The sequence below is a fragment of the Schistocerca cancellata genome, chromosome 9 (genome assembly GCF_023864275.1).
Source record: "Schistocerca cancellata isolate TAMUIC-IGC-003103 chromosome 9, iqSchCanc2.1, whole genome shotgun sequence".
In the NCBI taxonomy this organism is placed as follows: Eukaryota; Metazoa; Arthropoda; class Insecta; order Orthoptera; family Acrididae; genus Schistocerca; species Schistocerca cancellata.
The window spans coordinates 514025934-514047887 of record NC_064634.1 but is presented as its reverse complement, the minus strand read 5'-3'; the positions used below and the strand labels follow the sequence as shown (position 1 = coordinate 514047887).

General features: G+C 44.9%; 1 protein-coding gene across 1 annotated transcript in view; it reads right to left on the bottom strand.

Annotated features, from left to right (window-relative positions):
- LOC126100261 (PI-PLC X domain-containing protein 1-like) overlaps positions 1 to 19682 on the bottom strand; it is a 460495-nt gene extending 440813 nt beyond the window's left edge. Inside the window, exon 1 of the mRNA XM_049910849.1 lies at positions 19623 to 19682. The gene's annotated coding sequence lies outside the window, so the exon portion shown is untranslated. The remainder of the gene's footprint in view (positions 1 to 19622) is intronic.
- Positions 19683 to 21954: the final 2272 nt, after the last annotated feature.

The window sequence follows — 21954 nt, the reverse complement described above, 5'->3', positions numbered from 1 at the left end:
GCACTCCTATTTTTTTATTCATTATTAAACCTACTCCGGCATTACCCCTATTTGATTTTGTATTTACAACCCTGTATTCACCTGACCAAAAGTCTTGTTCCTCCTGCCACTGAACTTCACTAATCCCACTATTTCTAACTTTAACCTATCCATTTCCCTTTTTAAGTTTTCTAACCTACCTGCCCGATTAAGGGACCTGACATTCCACGCTCCGATCCGCAGAACGCCAGTTTTCTTTCTCCTGATAACGATGTCCTTCCCGCCCGGAGATCCGAATGGGGGACTATTTTACCTCCGGAATATTTTACCCAAGAGGACGCCATCATCATTTAACCATACAGTAAAGGTGTATGCCCTCGGGAAAAATTACGGCTGTAGTTTCCCCTTGCTCTCAGCCGTTCGCAGTACCAGCACAGCAAGGCCGTTTTGGTTAGTGTTACAAGGCCAGATCAATTATCCAGACTGTTGCCCCTGCAACTACTGAAAAGGCCGCTGCCCCTCTTCAGGAACCACAGGTTTGTCTGGCCTCTCAACAGATACCCCTCCGTTGTGGTTGCACCTACGGTACGGCCACCTGTATCACTGAGGCACGCAAGCCTCCCCACCAACGGCAAGGTCCATGGTTCATTGGGGGGAGGGATGTGACACTACTATAAGTATTTTTATTTGCGTTTCCTTTTAATTTTGTAAATATATAGATTTCAAGGATGCTTTCCTTTCTATGTAGAACAAGCTGAAGATGCTGCTTCATCACAGCGAAACCACTCGTGAATAAAACACTAATTTACAGCTGTTTTCGGTTTTATTCAAGTTCAGTTTACCATGAATGCCAACGGCTGTGGATTCCCACACCATGAAGTTATATGTGTTAATATACTTTCATTTATCTTAAAAACATAGTCTATTCGTAAGTAATGTAAAATGTTATAATCTACTCATGCTTACACAGACCTGGCATCAGCTTATTACCAAAGGCAATAAATTCCTTAGATAAGAATAAATGAAAATACATTAAACTATCTACACGGTATTATTCGCAAAAATTCAAAACGATGGCAGACTCATTTGAGGAACTTACAGCCTTTACTGAGAACATGAACGTGAGGCTTCTTCTGGAAGACTCCTCGTCGTCGGCCAGAAGTCTCACGTAAATGTTCATTTACTTGCTAGCATTGATGTTTCACCTGCTGGCTAGGTACTACATCACGTCGTGTTAAATTCTACTCAACAAGATGAGGATCCTATCCAGGCCAGGTATGCCGTTGAGGGCCCCTAAGTTCCGCCAGGTCAGGTATGGCCAAACTACCAGGAAATATTCCTCACACACAGAGGAATAAAATGTGTCATGTAGATATAGGTCCGGAAATGCTTTATTTCGCCGCCGCTGTGGTCGAGCGGTTCTAGGCGCTTCAGTCCGGATCCACGCGGCTGCTACGATCGCAGGTTCGAATCCTGCCTCGGGCATGGATGTGTGTTAGTTAGGTTTAAGTAGCTCTAGTCTACGGGACTGATCACCTTAGACGTTAAGTCCCATAGGGCTTAGAGCCATTTTTTCCCTTTATTTCCATGTTAGTGCTCATCTTCTGCTTCTCTTAATAATCGCATTAATCGTGGGAAACACACAGAAACAGAACATATCAGCACTACGTGAATTCTTTTTTTATGCGCAATATTCAGAAGACCGTCTTGGATACGTTTGCTTAGAAAGCGCAGTAAACTGTAATTCTCAAGTTCCGCTTGTTGTTCCTATCGGGCGAAGGTAATGTTGACATGTGACGCACTTCATTGTTTGTGGCGACACGCAACTAACCTCATTGCTCTGCTATCATCAAGAACATAGCATCAACTGATAACTGTTCGCCAGGGACCTGGTTATCGGTACAGTGCAATAGCAGTGTAATCAAATACCTTACTAGCTGGCGCCCATTTGCTGCACGGATTAACAGGTGGTAATGGCCGTGGCGCTCAACGTTTGTATCGTGAGAAATTTCCAGAACGACGGTGCCCCGACAGGGGGACGTTTGAACCAACTGATCGTCGTCTTAGGGAGCATCAGAAGTTGAAGCCCACTGCTGTCGATGGGAGGCGTAGGATGACGAGGAGACCTCAGCTGGAGGAGGAACTTCATGCAGGAGACTGGAAACGGTGGTGTCACTGTAACACAATTAGCTGAAGCAAGTAATGCTGAGCACACGACTGTCTGAAGAGTGCTGCGTGAGAACCTGCCGTATCTGGAGCATGGACAGCGTGTGCAGGCTCTGCCTGCAGCTGATTTTCCTGTACGGGCACACTTCAACTTCTGCGAATGGTTCATTCAACAATGTGTCAACCCTTGCCGTGACGGTAGTTGTCGAGTTGGTGCTAGGTTCGAGAGGTGTGCATGATAACATTCCACAAACAAACAATTTTTATAAAGCAACACAAAACCAAAGCATCAAAGCGAGTACCCAGCAGCAGGTGGGCTCCAAATTACAATGTTACAGTAAGGGTATACAGTGATCCACAGAATGTGCCATCATTTAAAACTGTACGAATATCATCTCTAACGAATTTTATAATGACCTCATGTGACGACTCCCAAAAGGTATAATAATGAAAACAATACAAAATGCTACACACATTAATAAAAGTTTTGCATCATCTCGGTTCAAAGAGCTCCTGAAGACAGACGTTGACTGTAGATACTGTATCACAGACACAGTTCCTTTGACTGTTCAGAAATGTCACTAAAACCGCCCAAAGATGTAAACAACCATGCATGAGCAGCGCCTATTAGACGGAGGAGTTGTGACAGCCGATCAGTTCCAGTCATTCCACCAAGAAGGAGGTACACGGCTCGTATTGACTGTAGTTCAGCCATGCCCAGAGGGGCAATACCGCGATTCGATCGCGTCCACATTGTTACTTTGGCCAGGAAGGGCTCTCAACAAGGGAAGTGCCCAGGCGACTTGGAATGAACCGAAGAGATGTTGTTCGGACATGGGGGAGATACCCGTCATAAGAATGTGATTGCGCCTGTAAAAAAATAAATAAATAAATAAATAAATAAATAAAACGGAATATTCAGTCACTCACACCATTGACAAAATATTTTTTCCTTGAATAATGCTTTTCGTGCAGCTACAGGACGTCGTGTTACGACTCAAACTGTGCGCAACAGGCTGCATGATGCGCAACTTCACTCCCGACGTCCACGGCGAGGTCCACCTTTGCTACCACGACACCGTGCAGCGCAGTACAAATGGGCCCAACAACATGCCCAAGGGACCTCTCAGGATCTGCATCACGTTCTCTTTAGCAATGAGTGTCGTATATGCCTTCAACCAGACCAACGTCGGAGACGTGTCTGGAGGCAACCCGGTCAGGCTGAACGCCTTAGGCACACTGTCCACCGAGCGCAGCAAGGTGCAGGTTCCCTGCTGTTTTGGGGTGGCATTATGTGGACCCGATGTACGCCGCTGGTGGTCAGGGAAGGAGCCGTAACGGCTGTACGATATGTGAGTGCCTTTCTGCCCCGATAGTGCAGCCATATCGGTAACATATTGGCGAGGCATTCGTCTTCATGGATAAAAATACGCGCTTTTGCGCAACCAATAGTTTCGTTCTAAATGATGAGTTACACCAGAAAACTATTTCATATGACGTTATTGAGTGGAGGAGGCTGATACGTTTGTTTTCAAGCTTAGACATTATAGCAAGAGTATAAGTAGCTGAACTTATTTTTTAAGCAATTCAGTAATATGTCTCCTCCACGTCAAGTTTTGATCAATACGTATACTCAAAAATTTGGAGCATTCTACCCTACTTATTGAGTCCTGTGTATGTGCTACATCAGTTGTTGGTATGGCTCCATTTGTCGTACTGAAATGAATGTAGTGTGTTTTTTCAAAATTTATGAAGGGTCATTTTCAGAGAACCACTTAATAATTCTTTGGAAAATATTATTTACAAACTCTTCTGTTGCTTTCTTTGCAACAAGTTTTATTATAACACTAGTATTGTCCGCATAAAGTACCAATTGTGGTTGTTGAATGTTAAGAGGGAGGTCATTCACATACATAAGGAATAGGAGTAGACAAAAAATTGAACCCTGTAGGAGTCCCTTTATGTCTCTTTTCCTTTAGTCACTAAAATTTTCAACCTTTCTGTCATTTCTGAATTATGCAGCACTACATTTTGTATTCTGTTACTCAAGTGCGATTGAAACCATCCGTGTGTAAAGCCATAAATTCTATAAATCTTGAGTTTTTCTAAGAGAATATCACGATCCACACAATCAAACTCCCTGGAAAATCACAAAAATGCTAGCTGGCGATATCTCATTATTTAAGGCTTGTAATTACATCTCAACAATGTTGCCGTCAACACTGCTGCAATATGGATGCAATACGTGGCAACAGTGCAGTATTGCTGAATGGCCAGGCAATATTGTTGATGGAACATGGTGTTACACGTAGTTACAGATGTGTTGCCCAGGTGTTGCTGGTGCTGGCCACCAAATGTGGAGAATATTTCGTACGGCCAGGCCGCGTCTATCTGTAAATGCTTTCCTTCCATTCTGAGGCTAGTTTCCTCTCTCTCACTCCAACAGCGTTGCAGTCCCTAGTCACGTGAAACAGTATCATTAAGCTTCAGTTCGTAATCTGGTGCGAGTACTTAGAGGTAGTCGACTATTTTGCTGTATACAGCCGCGTTTCTCCACTGTTCTTTTCGTTTGAGGAACACCAAAGTATGTTTCAAACGTTCGAGATTCCTGTACATATGATTTTCTCCACAGATGCTAAAAGTAAGCACATAAAGTGCAGACAATATTTTCTTTGTTATGGAACAGTGAGATACAAATTTTACAACATTATTACGTAAGACTCTTGAATAGGAACATGTGAACGTAATCGTAAGACATGCAAAAAAAGAAACATAAAATCTCGCGGAATACCTGGCATGTATTTCCAACAAACCAATGTGTTGCGACACGGCGATTGAGAAACACTGATCTACAGGAATGTAGAACTGGGGAAACCAAACGACCACAGATTCCGTAAATATGATGGTCTCGTACATCTAGGAGCAGTGCTAAGGAACACAGAAAAGAATGTGTCCAAAGATTGAAGTTTGGAAAAGCACTTTCTCACTGCTACCGTCTTAGAAGATCTGCACGACTGAATCACGTCTGTTCAACGGGCAGCATTTTGCCATTATTGTGGTGCTTGTAGACATTACTTTTCATGTCCCGTAACTATGGTCGTAGACGTATCGCGTTTAGAAAATTACTAGGCCTCTATCTGTACTCGCGAACGTCAATAAAATATTAACAAATGTATTTGATAGTTGCTTCAGACTACTTTAATGAGACTCTACCAAAGTGTTGCTCACGCCTGGTACCAAAAGGTATATTGGTGAGAAATGCGCTTTAAGGAGGTACATCAAACTCTGTATGAATCAGCACTAGCAAAGAAGTGAAGGGTGATCGCCAGTTTAGGCTGTACCTGATACAGTCTTTCATACTGGTAGTACCAGTTTTAAAAGATACACTGCCGGTCCAAAATTTTGCGATCTCCTATGACAAACATTATATTCTTTATTTCATTGTAAGCACACATCTTACAAACTACATAGATCGATAAAATAAATATTTTCTGTCTCTATCATTAACTAAAATACAGTATGGTTTGGATTTTATCTTCTTCAAACTTTGTAGCGTTTTTGCAGATACTGTAAGTTATTCCACATATCTTTAATATATTATGACCCCAGTTGTTTGACCTCCCTGTCAAGTTCATCCCATAAGAGTCCAGTAGGATTTAACTCAGGTGAGTGTCTCCTTCAGTTCCCCACATTTCTCTTTTCTTTTGACATACCGTCTGCGCCTTTTAGAAGTATGTTATGGGTCGTTGTCCTCCTGAGGAACAAACCCACGACCAGAAAGTCTCCTTCTAGATGGAGCTGCACTGTCGCTCTGCATTGTTTGGTATCCCTTCTTTAACGTTCCATTAATTATCACTAGATCACCGACTCTGTCATGCTCTAAATATCATCACACCATGACCGACCTCCCACCATGCTTCGCCGTTAGCGTCACACAGTTGACGAACAAACATTTGACGATGGCTTCCAAGTATTTCAGACTTTGATTCGTCCGTGAACAACGCCTTGCCTTGGACCACCGCTGCACACCGCAATCTTTTCATCTTATTTTGTTTCCATGATACAGGTTTTCTGGCTGCTATGTAACTCATGACACGTTGTTCGCGTGGACGGTATTTCACTGCTCATAGATGGGAGCTGCTCGCGTACTGTTTACTTTCCCGCGAATTTCAGATGCAGTACGAGTCCTGCGACGTTCACTCTGCACATATACAGACTGATCTCCTCAGTATGCTGTTCCTCTGGGTCTTCCATATCGCGAAACAGATGCATTGGCAGCAGTTATCTTGAACTGCTGCAATATGAACACCACTGTAGATTGTGCTACACCGACTTTTATTGCTATTGTCTTACTACAACAACCTTCCTGATGCAGAGCTACAATTACAGCGCATTTTTCAATCCCATTCTCCTGCTTCCGTCCCATCATCAACCTAATCCGATATATAAACACACTATTGTATGTACACCATGTACTGTAAAACAATGCGAACCATCTCCAGTAAGGGCACGTCAGCATTGTTGTGGATACACGTCAGAACCCCTTTATTCCAGCTAGGAGTCGAATACACAGGAGTTTATACTTGTTTTAGTATCATAATGGGGATACGGTAGAATATTCAAAACGAAATCCCTGTTTCAACCACAATTGGATAATTGTGATAGGTGATAGAAAACTTTTCAGTGGCAGTGTAAGCTCCAAATCTGGTTTCAGCGATCTGGGAAAGGTATCTATCCAGTATCAGTTCACAAATTAAGGGTTCGGAAGCACGCCCAAAAAACCCAGTTTCTCTTTTTCATGTAAACTTTTTTCCTCTAGCTCTCTTTCGTCCATTTCTGTGCCGTAGTGTGGCCCCTTGTAAACAGTTCCGGCTCGCAAATGTGTTCCCCCAAACACTGCAGGGCAATAGTGGCCGATAATTTCGCTTTCAGCATGTTGTACACGTGCCTACAGTTTCACTGGCAGTTCGGATGCTCGGACAATATTGTCGGCGATATGCAATTTTTAACTCCCATGCAATTCCCCCTAGCTAGCTGTGGCGCTATAATGGGAGCAGTAAATGGCCAATGAAAAGGCCTACATCTTGCTCCTGACATGGGCAGAAAGGTCGAAATGTTAAGTAATTTCCTGTAGTGGCTCTGGATCTCCCGAGGTGGAGGCGTAGGCTGACTGCCCCCACGGATGTGGGTAGTGTCGTATTCCTTCTGGGGCGGAGTTGTTGGTCCTGAGCGATCAGCTGAGTGCAGGATGGAGCGCCTACAAGAGCAGGAAGAGCGCCCTCACGAGACGACGTGCAGTTCTGCTCGGCCACTTTCCGATCATCTCGGCGAGTGATGCCTTTAACTCATTAGCACCCAATTAACATATATTCTTAAATTTTGGAAAGCTGTGTCCTGGCAACCCAATTTATCGAAATATGAGGAAATTTTGTTCACTTGGGGCCTAAATGTAAAATATTGGGCTGTCCTCATTTGCGGACACTGAGAGCTTGGCACTTACTTTGTCATTACTCTGGTTACTAGAAAAATGACAAGAGATAAGGGAATAATAAACTCGGAATAATATTTCAAAATTATTATGCATAGTACAGTAACTTGTATTTACAAAAGTTTTAACCCAAAAACCTCCAAAAACAAAATTTAATTAAGGCCTAATATCATATTTGGGTAAGCATTCTATAAAGAGCGTAACATTACACTTCCCGTAATGGGTTCTAGCCTTTCCTTTACAATTCTCAAACTGGCATCTTCTTTGCTTTTCACGCTTCTGGATGACGTGAAGTTTCTGGTCATAAAGTATATCTGCTACATTAGTACTGGGAGAGGAGACGAATTTTGTTGGTCTTTCCTCAGTTGACTTCATGCCGATTTCTTTTTTTCAGATATTTTCTAGTAATTTGTGTTGTGAATTCTTTCACAGAAAAAGAAGTTCCTTCATTGAACCTCTTGAAACCAAGGCATACATTTACAATAGTCATATCAACCAAGCTCATAAAAAGGTACCAGTACCACTTTTTACCACGCACTGCAATTGTGTGTTTCTCTATAAGCCAATCGTGAAGATCGACGCCTACCACTAAATTCTTGTAGTTGTTGAAAGCATGTGGTTGTGGAACGCTGAACTTTTCGTTCTGGGATGAGTTCCAGTGTCGGACATTGACGTTAGGGAGCACGGCATTAAAATTAGTTGGTAGAGCAACACACTTATTATAATTCCATTTTCTGACCCAAATTTTCTTCTTTCTATCAAATCTGGACTCAAAGTATGCCCCAATTCTTTTTCATTACATGATCTGGTGATAGGGAGCACTTCCTTGTTCTGTTTTCTTTTATGTTTCCACTTGCACGGAATCCTATTTCCTTTAGTCGGACTAATAAAATAATTATAAATGTCAATAAATACTTTGTAGCTATCCAACTCGTCAATAATGGACAGCATTTTCAAAACTACCCAGAGGAAGATCCCAACCATCATTCTTCAGATCACTCCCATAATACAGTAAGAAGCTGTAACTGTAACCATCAGTACCACATGAGCACCATAGTTTCCATCCAAAGCATATGGGCTTGAGTCTGGGAAACTGCTTTATAGAGTGACGTCCATAGGATCTCACAATCATTTCATCAACTGTTAGATTTTCCTGAAAAACTCCTCACCTTTGATAATTTTGTAGTGGTTTTATTTTGAAAGATATGTCACTTTTGTTTTCATTGCCTTTTTTATTACTACGGAAACGTGATACACATTTCAGTTCAAGATACCTGTTACGACTCATTGCAGCCTTCACTGTCTCAACAACAAGATCGTCATCCTGAGATCCGGAATCTCGTCCACTGAAAAATTTACGATAGCCATTAAGGATCAAGAACCCATCAAACACACAAATTTCATAAGCTGCAGGTGAAAAGTGTATTTTATTTTTACAGTCCCAAACGTATCTTTCAGATTCCTCTACAATCATGCTTACAATTTCGTCTAAAAAGCGATCTTCAAAAACCTGCCTGTGATTGAGACTATGCAACTTCGCTTTCAGTTCATCTGACAGACAAGAATCTTATTTCCCTAAGTCAGAAAACGAAAATTTTGTAACTTGATTACATCATTTAACTACCTGTCTAAGGACTCCTTCAAAAGAAAGATGAAGAATGTCTTGGTTTGTCTCTTTCATGTAAAATTATAGTAGTACATGTAATATAGCTAACACAGGTATTTCCTAACAAGCCATCTTCTATGTTTTCATCTGTCTGCTCATTTACAACTGGAGGAAGAGCTACCATATCTGCCTCTTTTTCTTCAGAAAATCGGTATTCGACTGCCTCTTCAACAGTTTTAAAAGGCTAGCAAGCCATTAAAAAGAAATCTGAAACGACCGAAAAGCGTAACATTTACCATGGAAAATTTCACCATGGTGTGGTTTTTATCTATTCTACATTAGGACATGGAATGAACGTTTGGGCAAGCATAGGCACAACTTGTTCTGACTTAGTTGTTCCACCGTTCCTCAATTGCCTGGTATCATTATTTCTCGTAATTTTTGTCAGATGTATGGTCATAATGCCCATTATATATTCTCCAACAGATGTTTTTAGATTTGAAGATGAGTACGTAGTTCGTTGAAACTGGTTAAGAAAAATATTTTTATATACTGTGACTATAGCTTCACTTTTGTAGTATCAAATAAACATTTAAAGTTCGTATGGAAGTTAGTCTTTGCAGACGAGCTATTACACAAATGATTGATAGACTCGTGCTATGGAAACTTGTGATTTAGTACATCTACATCTACATAGGTACTCCGAAGCCACCGTACGGTTCGTGGCAAAGGGTACCCTGTACCACCACTTCTCATTTCCGTTCCTGTTCCACTCGCAAACAGAGCCAGGGAAAAACGATTGTCTACATCCCTCCGTATGAGCCCTAATTTCTCGTATCCTATCTTCGTGGTGCTTACGCGCAATGTGTATTGGCGGCAGTAGAATCGTCCTGCAGTCAGCTTCAATTGCCCGTTCTCTAAATTTTTTCAATAGTGTTTTTCGAAAAGTACGTCGCTTTCCCTCCAGGGATTCCCATTTGAGTTCCCGAAGCATCTCCGTAACATTTACGTGTCGTTGGAACCCATCGGTAACAAATATAGCAGCCCGGCTCTGAACTGCTACGATGTCTGCCTTCAATCCGACCTGGTAAGGATCCCAAACACTGTAGCAGTACTCAACAACAGATCGCACCAGCGCCCTATATGCGGTCTCCTTTGCAAGTGTACCCCTCTTCCCTGAAATTCTCCCAATAATCGGAAGTGGACCGTTCGCCTTCCCTAGCACAGTTATCACGTTCTCGTTCGACGTCATATCGCTTTGCAACGTTACGCCCAGCTATTTAAACGTCTTGACTTGTCAAGCAGGACACTAGTAATATGGTATCCGAACACTGCAGGTTTGATGTTCCTACTCATCCGGATTAACTTATATTTTCCCACATTTAGGGCTAGCTGCCATTCATCACACCAACTGGAAATGTTGTCTAAGTCGTCTTGTATCTTCCTACAGCCACTCAATTTCGATACCTTACCGTACATCAGCAAACATTTGCAGATTGCTGCCAACCCTGTACGCCAAATCATTTGCGTATATAGAGAACACACTTCGTTGGGGCACTCCTGACGATGCCCTTGTCTCTGATGAACACTGGCCGTCGAGGACAACATACTGGGTTCTATTGTTTAAGAAGTCTTCGAGCCACTCACATATCTGTGAAGTTATCGTATATGCTCGTAACTTCGTTAACAACCTTTCCAGAAATATATAAATAAGGAATCTGCCTGTTGTCAGAAAGTTTCAGTATCATGTGAGAAAAGGTCAAGCTGAGTTTCGCACGAACGATGCTTTCTGAAACCATGTTGATTCGTGGACATAAGCTTCTCAGACTGAAGAAAGTTTATTATATTCGAACTGAAAATATGTTAAAGGATTCTGCAGCAAACAGAAGTTAGTAAATCGGTACATTGCACTAAATCGATACATTACAAGTATATTCAACACACTATTTCTTGTAAATAAAATTTCTTCGTGATATATGGGGCAGACAACGTGTTTCTCTAAAATTGTCCTATGATGCAATTCAAACTGATCTATGAAGTGTTCCTATATCATGCAGAGCAGGTAGCTTTCTCGTTACACAACCCTTTCAGTCTATCATGTCGCAAGAACTAAGGTTTATAGGAGACACAGAAAAGTTGTTATATTCCAGAAAATTGATGGTTATGCACGGAATGTTTGCTGTAGGTCGATAACTTATTCGTGGGGTGTTTATAAAACTGAACTTTAATTGTGGAAAAGGTAAACAACTTACAATATTATGAGAAGGGAAGTTGCCACTCAACATATAGCGGAGATGCTAAGTCTCACATATGCACAACAAAAAGACTCTCACAATTAAAGCTTTCGGCCATTAAGGCCTTCGTCAACAATATACTCACATACGCACACACACGCACAAACTCACGCAAACGCAACTCACACACACAAGTAAACAACTTACAGATATTTCCAGAATGACATTTCCACCCTGCAGCGGAGTGTGCGCTGATATGAAACTTCCTGGCAGATTAAAACTGTGTGCCGAGTTCGAGTCTCGGTCCGGCACACAGTTTTAATCTGCCAAGAAGTTTCAACTTACAGATATGTTTGCTACAGCCCTTGATGAAGTACACCTTTATGTTTTATTCCCGCCTAACACTGCTGGTTCCAAAGTTCCCCCCAGGTGGCACATGTGCATGAGTTATTCCGTCATGGAGTCACATAATGGTGCAGAGTGTGTGCAGTGTCGCTCACAGTTTCATCTTATCCAAATACGCTACTACAGTTCAGAACAATTCAGGACTAAATGTCGCAAGCCACCACCTCAGACACGACGTGTTATTAGCTGGTACCATCGTTTTTCGGAAACTGGCTGTGCATCACACAGGGTTTCGGCCAGCAGTCTCTCTGACGCAGCGACTGACCACGTTCGACAGTCTATATTCCTAGTCCGGGTAAATCGACGAGACGCCTGAACTTAGAATTGAATATGCCGAGTGTTGCAGACTGGAAGGTATTACAGAAACGTCGGTCATTCAAACCCTACAAATTGGAACTATTACAAGCTTTGACAGAAAGTGACAAAGAAAAATGGGCTGAGTTCTGTGTAGAAATGATTATCAACATGCAGACTGAAGCTGATTTTCTTTAAAAAGTTGTGTTCCGTGACGAAGCCACCTTCCACACCAGTGGTAAAATGAATCGGCATAATGTTCGGATATGAGATGAGCAAAAAGTACATGACGTAGTCAACTGTAACTGCCATATCACACCTGGGCATGCCTGAACATTATCTCGTGCCTCAATTACAATAGGATACGGGCACAGAATTTATTTTCCAGTAAGATGGCGCGCCACCATATTATCATCGAGACGTTGTCGCGCATCTCCATAGCACTGGACGTTGTGGAACAGTATCCTGGCCCCCACAATCTACCTCATTTAGCCGCAGTAGACTTCTGCGGTGTGGGGCAACATTAAAGGCAGAGTGTTCGCTCCTCTGCTGCCGGAAAAGGTCGGAGAACTGCGACAATGGACAACACATACAGCTGCCACGATACATCGAGACTTGCTTCATATTTACACGTGGGACATTTGTCGTGTTACAAAAGATATCCACACTGAACATTTGTAAATAAAACTTGAAGATATATTGCATGAAGCGCTGTATCAAACATTTCTGTAAGTTATTTACATTTTTCATAAAAATATTTAAAATGGCTCTGAGCACTATGGCACTTAACATCTGAGGTGAACAGTCCCCTAGAACGTAGAACTACTTAAACCTAACTAACCTAAGGACATCACACACATCCGTGCCCGAGGCAGGATTCGAACCTGCGACCGTAGCGGTCACGCGGTTCCAGACTGTAGCGCCTAGAACCGCTCGGCCACTCCGGCCTGCGTTTCACAGTCAAATTTGGAACACGAGAACAAAATGTGCTTCACATCAGCTTCTGACTCCGAATCAGACTCAAATACGGGAGAACTGTAAATGTTGATTACATATACACTCCTGGAAATGGAAAAAAGAACACATTGACACCGGTGTGTCAGACCCACCATACTTGCTCCGGACACTGCGAGAGGGCTGTACAAGCAATGATCACACGCACGGCACAGCGGACACACCAGGAACCGCGGTGTTGGCCGTCGAATGGCGCTAGCTGCGCAGCATTTGTGCACCGCCGCCGTCAGTGTCAGCCAGTTTGCCGTGGCATACGGAGCTCCATCGCAGTCTTTAACACTGGTAGCATGCCGCGACAGCGTGGACGTGAACCGTATGTGCAGTTGACGGACTTTGAGCGAGGGCGTATAGTGGGCATGCGGGAGGCCGGGTGGACGTACCGCCGAATTGCTCAACACGTGGGGCGTGAGGTCTCCACAGTACATCGATGTTGTCGCCAGTGGTCGGCGGAAGGTGCACGTGCCCGTCGACCTGGGACCGGACCGCAGCGACGCACGGATGCACGCCAAGACCGTAGGATCCTACGCAGTGCCGTAGGGGACCGCACCGCCACTTCCCAGCAAATTAGGGACACTGTTGCTCCTGGGGTATCGGCGAGGACCATTCGCAACCGTCTCCATGAAGCTGGGCTACGGTCCCGCACACCGTTAGGCCGTCTTCCGCTCACGCCCCAACATCGTGCAGCCCGCCTCCAGTGGTGTCGCGACAGGCGTGAATGGAGGGACGAATGGAGACGTGTCGTCTTCAGCGATGAGAGTCGCTTCTGCCTTGGTGCCAATGATGGTCGTATGCGTGTTTGGCGCCGTGCAGGTGAGCGCCACAATTAGGACTGCATAAGACCGAGGCACACAGGGCCAACACCCGGCATCATGGTGTGGGGAGCGATCTCCTACACTGGCCGTACACCACTGGTGATCGTCGAGGGGACACTGAATAGTGCACGGTACATCCAAACCGTCATCAAACCCATCGTTCTACCATTCCTAGACCGGCAAGGGAACTTGCTGTTCCAACAGGACAATGCACGTCCGCATGTATCCCGTCCACCCAACGTGCTCTAGAAGGTGTAAGTCAACTACCCTGGCCAGCAAGATCTCCGGATCTGTCCCCCATTGAGCATGTTTGGGACTGGATGAAGCGTCGTCTCACGCGGTCTGCACGTCCAGCACGAACGCTGGTCCAACTGAGGCGCCAGGTGGAAATGGCATGGCAAGCCGTTCCACAGGACTACATCCAGCATCTCTACGATCGTCTCCATGGAAGAATAGCAGCCTGCATTGCTGCGAAAGGTGGATATACACTGTACTAGTGCCGACATTGTGCATGCTCTGTTGCCTGTGTCTATGTGCCTGTGGTTCTGTCAGTGTGGTCATGTGATGTATCTGACCCCACGAATGTGTCAATAAAGTTTCCCCTTCCTGGGACAATGAATTCACGGTGTTCTTATTTCAATTTCCAGGAGTGTAGATTAGAAAAAAGTGATGTGCTTAATGCGGAGAAGAAAGATTCTACAAAATCGCTCATCAGTCCACGCGTGTCCTGGTAAAGCATAGTATTGTAGAAATTTGAGGTTATTTACCATGGCTCCTTACCTCATGTAAGAAGTCTGTTACGGTAATTTAAAATCGACGACAGTTGTTATAGATACAGCTTGCTTGCTAAAGTCACCCTCCTCACTATAACGGATGCCAGGGTGCAAATGCACCCATGGCAGGTGGATTGTCTGCTCCCTCCGTTTTCCAAAACCACATCCAGTACACACCGAGGCACCTCCTAACAGCGTGTCGGATCTCGTGAAGCCCGGCGTGGTGCAGCAGCTGCACGTGGCACGGGCTCTACAAGGCATTGAGCCTTGCTGCCTCTTTAGCCGTCCATAATTGCGAAAGGGTTGCCGGTGCAGGGGCTCGTGCACTGACTCACTACTTGGTTACGTACTTATGTATTTATTTATTTATGTATGTATATACGCACATCAAATAAAGTTTTGCATCACCTCGGTTCCGAAAGTTCCGGAACCTGTACAGAAAATTGGAATGGAGATCAGCATAACATCATTACGCCATTTTTATTGCCTTCAAAACTACACATTGCATGTTGTACCACCGTACAGCGAGACATTCACAGTTGGTGCTCCAGACTGCTATGCGCACCGGTACCTGTAATACCCAGTAGCACGTCCTTTAGCACTGATGTATGCCTGTATTCGTCGTGGCATACTATCCACAAGTTAATCGAGGCACTGTTGGTCCAGATTGTCCCACTCCTCAACGACGATTAGGCATAGATCCCTCAGAGTGGTTGGTGGGTCACGCCGTCCATAAACAGCCCTTTTCACTGTATCCCAGGAACGTTCGAGAGAGTTCGTGTCCGGGGAACATGGTGGCCACACTACTCGAGCGATGTCGTTATCGAGAAGGAAGTCATTCACAAGATGTGCGCGATGGGGGCGTGAATTGTCATCCATGAGGACGAATGCCTCGCCAATATGCTACCGATACGGTTGCACTATCGGACGCAGGATAGCACTCACATATCGTACAGTCTTTACGGCGCATTCCATGACCACTAGCGGCGTACGTCGGCCTCACATAATGCCACACCAAAGAGCAGAGAAGCTCCACCATGCTGCAGTTGCTGGACGGTGTGTCTAAGGCGTTCAGCCTGAACAGATTGCCTCCAAACACGTCTCCGACGATGGTCTAGTTGTGAGTGTGTGAAATCTTATGGGACTTAACTGCTAAGGTCATCAGTCCCTAAACTAACACACTACTTAACCTAAATTACCCTAAGGACAAAAACACACAACCTTGCCCGAGGGAGGACTCGATCCTCCGCCAGGGCCAGCCGCACAGTCTTTGACTGCAGTCCTAAGACCGCTCGGCTAATCCCGCGCGGCGATGGTCTAGTTGAAGGCATATGTGACACTCATCGGTGAAGAGAACGTGATGCCAATCCTGAGCAGTTCATTGGGCATGTTGTTCGGCCCATTTGTACTGCGCTGCATGGTGTCGTGGTTGCAAAGATGGACGTCACCATGAACGTTGGGAGTGAAGTTGCATATCATGAAGCCTATTGCGCACAGTTTGAGTCGTAACACGATGTCCTGTCGCTGCACAAAAAGCGTTATTCAACATGGTGGCGTAGCTGTCAGTGTTCCTCCGAGCCATAACCCGTGGGTAGCGGTCATCCACTGCAGTAGTAGCCCTTGGGCGGCCTGAGCGAGGCATGTCATCGACGGTTGCTGTCTCTCTGTATCTCCTCCATGTCCGAACAACATCGCTTTGGTTCACTCCGAGACGCCTGGACACTTCCCTTGTTGAGAGCACTTTCTGGCACAAAGTAACAATGCGGTCGCTATCGAACCGCGGTAATGACCGTCTAGGCATGGTTGAACTACAGACAACACGAGCCGCGTGCCTCCTTCCTGGTGGACTGACTGGAACTTATGGGCTGTCGGACCCCTCCGTGTAATAAGCGCTGCTCGTGCATGGTTGTTTACGTCTTTGGGCGGGTTAAGTGACATTTCTGAATAGTCAAACGGACTGTGTCTGTGATACAGTACCCACAGTCAACGTCTATCTTCAGGAATTCTGGGAACCTGGTTGATGAAAAATTGTTTTGATGTGTGTATTTTCGATTAAGATTCATGTCGGGCAATCTGTGTGGCCAAATCATTCGCTCGGATTCTCCAGAATGTTCTTCAAACCAATCGCGAACAGCTGTGGCCCAGAGACAGTTCCGCTGTTGTTTAGGAACAATAAGTCCATAAATGACTGCAAATGATCTCCCAGTAGCCTAACATAACCATATGCAGTCAATGATCGTTTCAGCTGGCCCAGAGGAACCAGTCCATTCCGTGTAAAAACAGCCCACACCATTATGAAACCACCATCAGCTTGCTCAGTGCCTTGTTGACTTTTGGGGCTCTGCGTCGCAGTCGGAACCTACCACCAGCTCTTACCAACTTAAATCGAGGCTCATCCGACCAGGCCACAGCTTCCCAGTCATCCAGTGTAGAACCGATACGATCGCGAGCCCAGGACAGGCGCTGCGGATGATTTCGTGCTGTTATCAAAGGCACCCGAGTCGGTCGTCTGCTGCCGCAGCCCATTAACGCCAGATTTTGCCCGCACTGAAGAATACATTCGTCGTACGTCCCACACCGATTTCTGTTGTCAGTTCACGGAGTGTTGCTCGTCTTTTAGTGCTGACAACTTTACGCAGAGGCCACTGTTCTCGGTCCATAAGTGAAAGTGGTCGTCACATTCTTGGCATAGTGCATCTCGGAATATTGAATTCCCTGACAGTTACCGAAATGGGATGTCCCATGCGTATACATGCACCTACCACTCCGCATTCAAATGACAACTCCGGCAGTGGACCGCCCTTTTATATCTTGTGTGCACGATACTAGCGCCATCTGTGTATGTGCATTCTGCGGTTCCGTGACTTCTCTCACCTCAGTGTACAACGCTTGGTTGTTTTATTCCGTCTCCGTGGTTGAGTATTGAAGACACTCTCGGAGCCGGATACGATTACTGTTTTTAGGAAAGAAAGAAAGGGCCTACAAACTTCATTGCGTGCAAGGTTGCTACTGTTTCCGCTGTAGAAAGGCTATTTACTCTGAAGTCTTTACTGACTCGAACCCTAGAGCATAGAAAAGCACTTCCGCTATACTCCACTTGGGTAATTTTGGATCCATCTATGTATATACAGAAATAACCAGGCACTGAGCTTCAACTACACGTTTGAATATGCGGCTTACATTAATGCTTTCAGGGCTTGTCGAGTTAATACGGTATTTATTACAATGAAATGAACACCCTCAGCTGCTTATAGGCGTTGACATACGTCAACGGGGACAGATGAAAATTTGTACCCCGACCGGTACTCGAACCCGGGATCTCCTGCTTACATGGCAGACGCTCTATCCATCTGAGCTACCGAGGACACAGAGGATAGCGCGACTGCAGGGATTTATCTCTGGCACGCCTCCCGCGAAACCTACACTCTCAACGTACTGTCCCGCACTACATTCGTAGTGCCCCCGCCCATTACACTCATTACTCGCGGTGCGTTGCCGATTCCCGTAAGAGTTCGAGAGTTCGGGCACTGTTTGTGCATTCGCACAGAAGAAGAAGATGGTCAAGTGGCCGATGAGCCTCAACAATATATATATATATATATATATATATATATATATATATATATATATATATATATATATATACGAGGGCTATCCACAAAGTACATTCCGTTTTGGAATTAAAAATAAATAAAGTATTGGAATTTTTTTATTATATACAGATGAAAGCCACACTTAAATACTACTTTTCTACATAGTTGCCATTTAAATTAAGGCACTTATCGTAGCGATGGACGAGCTTGGAAATTCCTTCGTCGTAAAATTCGGCCGCCTGCGCCTTCAACCACGTGGTTAATCAGCAACCGGGAAGAAATACGATTTTTGTGGGTTTCCTGGAAAGAGGCACTACAATAAACTCTCAAAGGTATTGACAAACTCTGCACAACCTCAGAAGAGCAATACAAAAGAAGCGCAGTGGAAAGTTGGGCTCAAAGATCTTGCTGATTCACAACGCCCGAGCCCCCACGGCAAATGCCCCTCGTGAAGTTCTCGAATCTTTTAAGTGGGAGTTGTTTCCTCATCCGCCGTACAGTCCCGACCTGGCACCGAGCGACTTCCACTTATTCCCAGCAATGAAGAAGTGGTTGGCTGTGCAGCGTTTTGATGACGACGCACAGCTTCAAGAAGAGGTAACCACGTGGTTGAAGGCACAGGAGGCCGAATTTTTCGACGAAGGAATTTCCAAGCTCGTCCATCGCTACGATAAGTGCCGTAATTTAAATGGCAACTATGTAGAAAAGTAGTATTTAAGTGTGGCTTTCATCTGCATATAATAAAAAAATTTCCAATACTCTATTTATTTTTAATTCCAAAACGTAATGTACTTTGTGGATAGCCCTCGTATTAATACGGTAGATTGCAGTCTGGCAGCTGTGTACGTCAAAATCATATTCACGTATAGAATATAAGAGATCAAATTTCAAAGCTGCTACACAAATCTCTTTCCCTGGCGTAGAGAACAGCCACAGAAGCGAGCAAACTGGAAAACGTTATGTTACAACGTTGAGTATTAAAATCGACAATACCGCTAGAATAGAATGCCGTGCCAAGACACGTCCTCACGACCGGAAGTCGCTAGACCACGATTTCGATCAGAGTCTCGAGATTTCGCGGACTTTTACGTAAACCGCTCGGGCCGTTCGAGCCGTGGCGCGTCCACAACACTACGGGCTGCGGTTTAGCGCAATCGAGGAATCCCGGATTGGATTGCGTAAGGAAGTGGTGCGCGTGGCTGCGGCGGTTCTTCCCCCCGCCGTAAGCGGAAGTCGGTCGGCACTCGCCGGCACTCACCTCAGCTCAACTGCGGCGGCCCGGCTGCGCTCGGCGGCCTGTGCTGCGCCACTGCCTGCCACAGCGGCGGCCGCAGGCGACGGCCAGAGCGGCCGCGTGACGTCACACAGTGTGTGAGTGCCGGCGCCGGCGCCGCCCTGTCCGGGTCGGCCGCTCTGCCCCACGGCTGACACGCGCGCCGCTCACTGCACGCAGCAGCCACTGCCTCAGCGGGCCGGAGCGCCACGGCCGTGGTACGCGAGTGACTCCGCGCCGATAGAGCCGACACGGCATAGCTAATGCGGCAACGTATCCGGACTATGAAGGAGCTCTGGCTTTGGTCAACTTAGCGCCGGCACAACAAAAGCACGAGGGTGCGTTTAAAAGTGCACGGCGCTGCTCACACGTCGCCGGCGTGACGCGACGCAGATGAAACAAGCCGCTGACGAAAAGAGCACGGCAAGTGCCGTAACCCGATTTCTCAGAAAAATAAGCGAACACGTGTGTCGGTGTTTCCGTTGATATTCGACCGTTTCTGAGAACAAGACTGTCAAAAAAAAATTTTGTTTTTCATTTATCTACCTTTATCCGTAGAAGATTACAACACGAATGTTTTCCAGTGTATGTTGAAACAACTTTGTTCTTATTCGTCTTCTAATTGTATGTAACATGAACGAATTTAAAAAAAATGAGAAAATTATTTGAATTTTTTTTGGTGAAATTCCTGTAGAGTATCTTGATTCATAATCAGTTGGAAGCGCCCGTTTCCGGAAAAGTCATCCACTATGCGTTGTTTGCTACAAAATTGTTACCGTAGCATTAAATCTTCAGTAATGTTAACGACATTTCTTTCCCGAATGCGATCCGTACGATTAAATGCCACTCTGGCAAACCTGCCTTTGTGCGATGTTCGGAATTTCTATGTTTGGAACGCTTCACTGATCGGTATCATCCAAGGAACTGCTCCTAAACTTTCCAAACAATAAACATAAGAATAAAACATAAGAATTACAAACTGATGTAAGATTATGAGAATTTAAGAAGACTGTAACCCCTGAAGATACCATACATGTACATCTACATGATAACTCTGCATTTCACATTTAAGTGCTTGGCAGATGCTTCATCGTACCTCAATCATACTATCTCTCTACCATTCCACTCCCGAACAGCGCGCGGGAAAAATGAACACCTAAACCTTTCTGTTCGAGCTCTGATTTCTCTTATTTTATTTTGATGATCATTAATACCTATGTAGCTTGGGCTCAACAAAATATTTTCGCATTCGGAAGAGGAAGTTGGTGACTGAAATTTCGTAAATAGATCTCGCCGCGACGAGAAACGTCTTTGCTTTAATGACTTCCATCTCAACTCGCGTATCATATCTGCCACACTCTCTCCCCTATTACGTGATAATACAAAACGAGCTGCCCTTTTTTACACCCTTTCGATGTTCTCCGTCAATCCCACCTTGCAAGGATCCCACACCGCGCAGCAATATTCTAACAGAGGACGAACGAGTGTAGTGTAAGCCGTCTCTTCAGTGGACTTGTTGCATCTTCTAAGTGTCCTGCCAATGAAACGCAACATTTGGCTCGCCTTCCCCACAATATTATCTATGTGGTCTTTCCAACTGAAGTTGTTCGTAATTTTAACACCCAGGTACTTTGTGAATTGACAGCCTTGAGAAGTGTACTATTTATCGAGTAATCGAATTCCAACGGATTTCTTTTGAAACTCATGTGGATCACCTCACACTTATCGTTATTTAGCGTCAACTGCCACCTGCCACACCATACAGCAATCTTTTCTAAATCGCTTTGCAACTGATACTGGTCTTCGGATGACCTTACTAGATGGTAAATTACAGCATCATCTGCGAACAACCTAAGAGAACTGCTCAGATTGTCACCCAGGTCATTTATGTAGATCAGGAACAGCAGAGGTCCCAGGACGCTCCCCTGGGGAACACCTGATATCACTTCAGTTTTATCGATGATTTGCCGTCTATTACTACGAACTGCGACCTTCCTGACAGGAAATCACGAATCCAGTCGCACAACTGAGACGATACCCCATAGGCCCGCAGCTTGATTAGAAATCGCTTGTGACGAACGGTGTCAAAAGCTTTCCGGAAATCTAGAAATACGGAATCAACTTGAGATCCCCTGTCGATAGCGGCCATTACTTCGTGCGAATAAAGAGCTAGCTGTGTTGCACAAGAACGATGTTTCCTGAAACCATGCTGATTACGTATCAATAGATCGTTCCCCTCGAGGTGATTCATTATGTTTGAATACAGTATATGCTCCAAAACCCTACTGCAAACCGACATGAATGATATAGGTCTGTA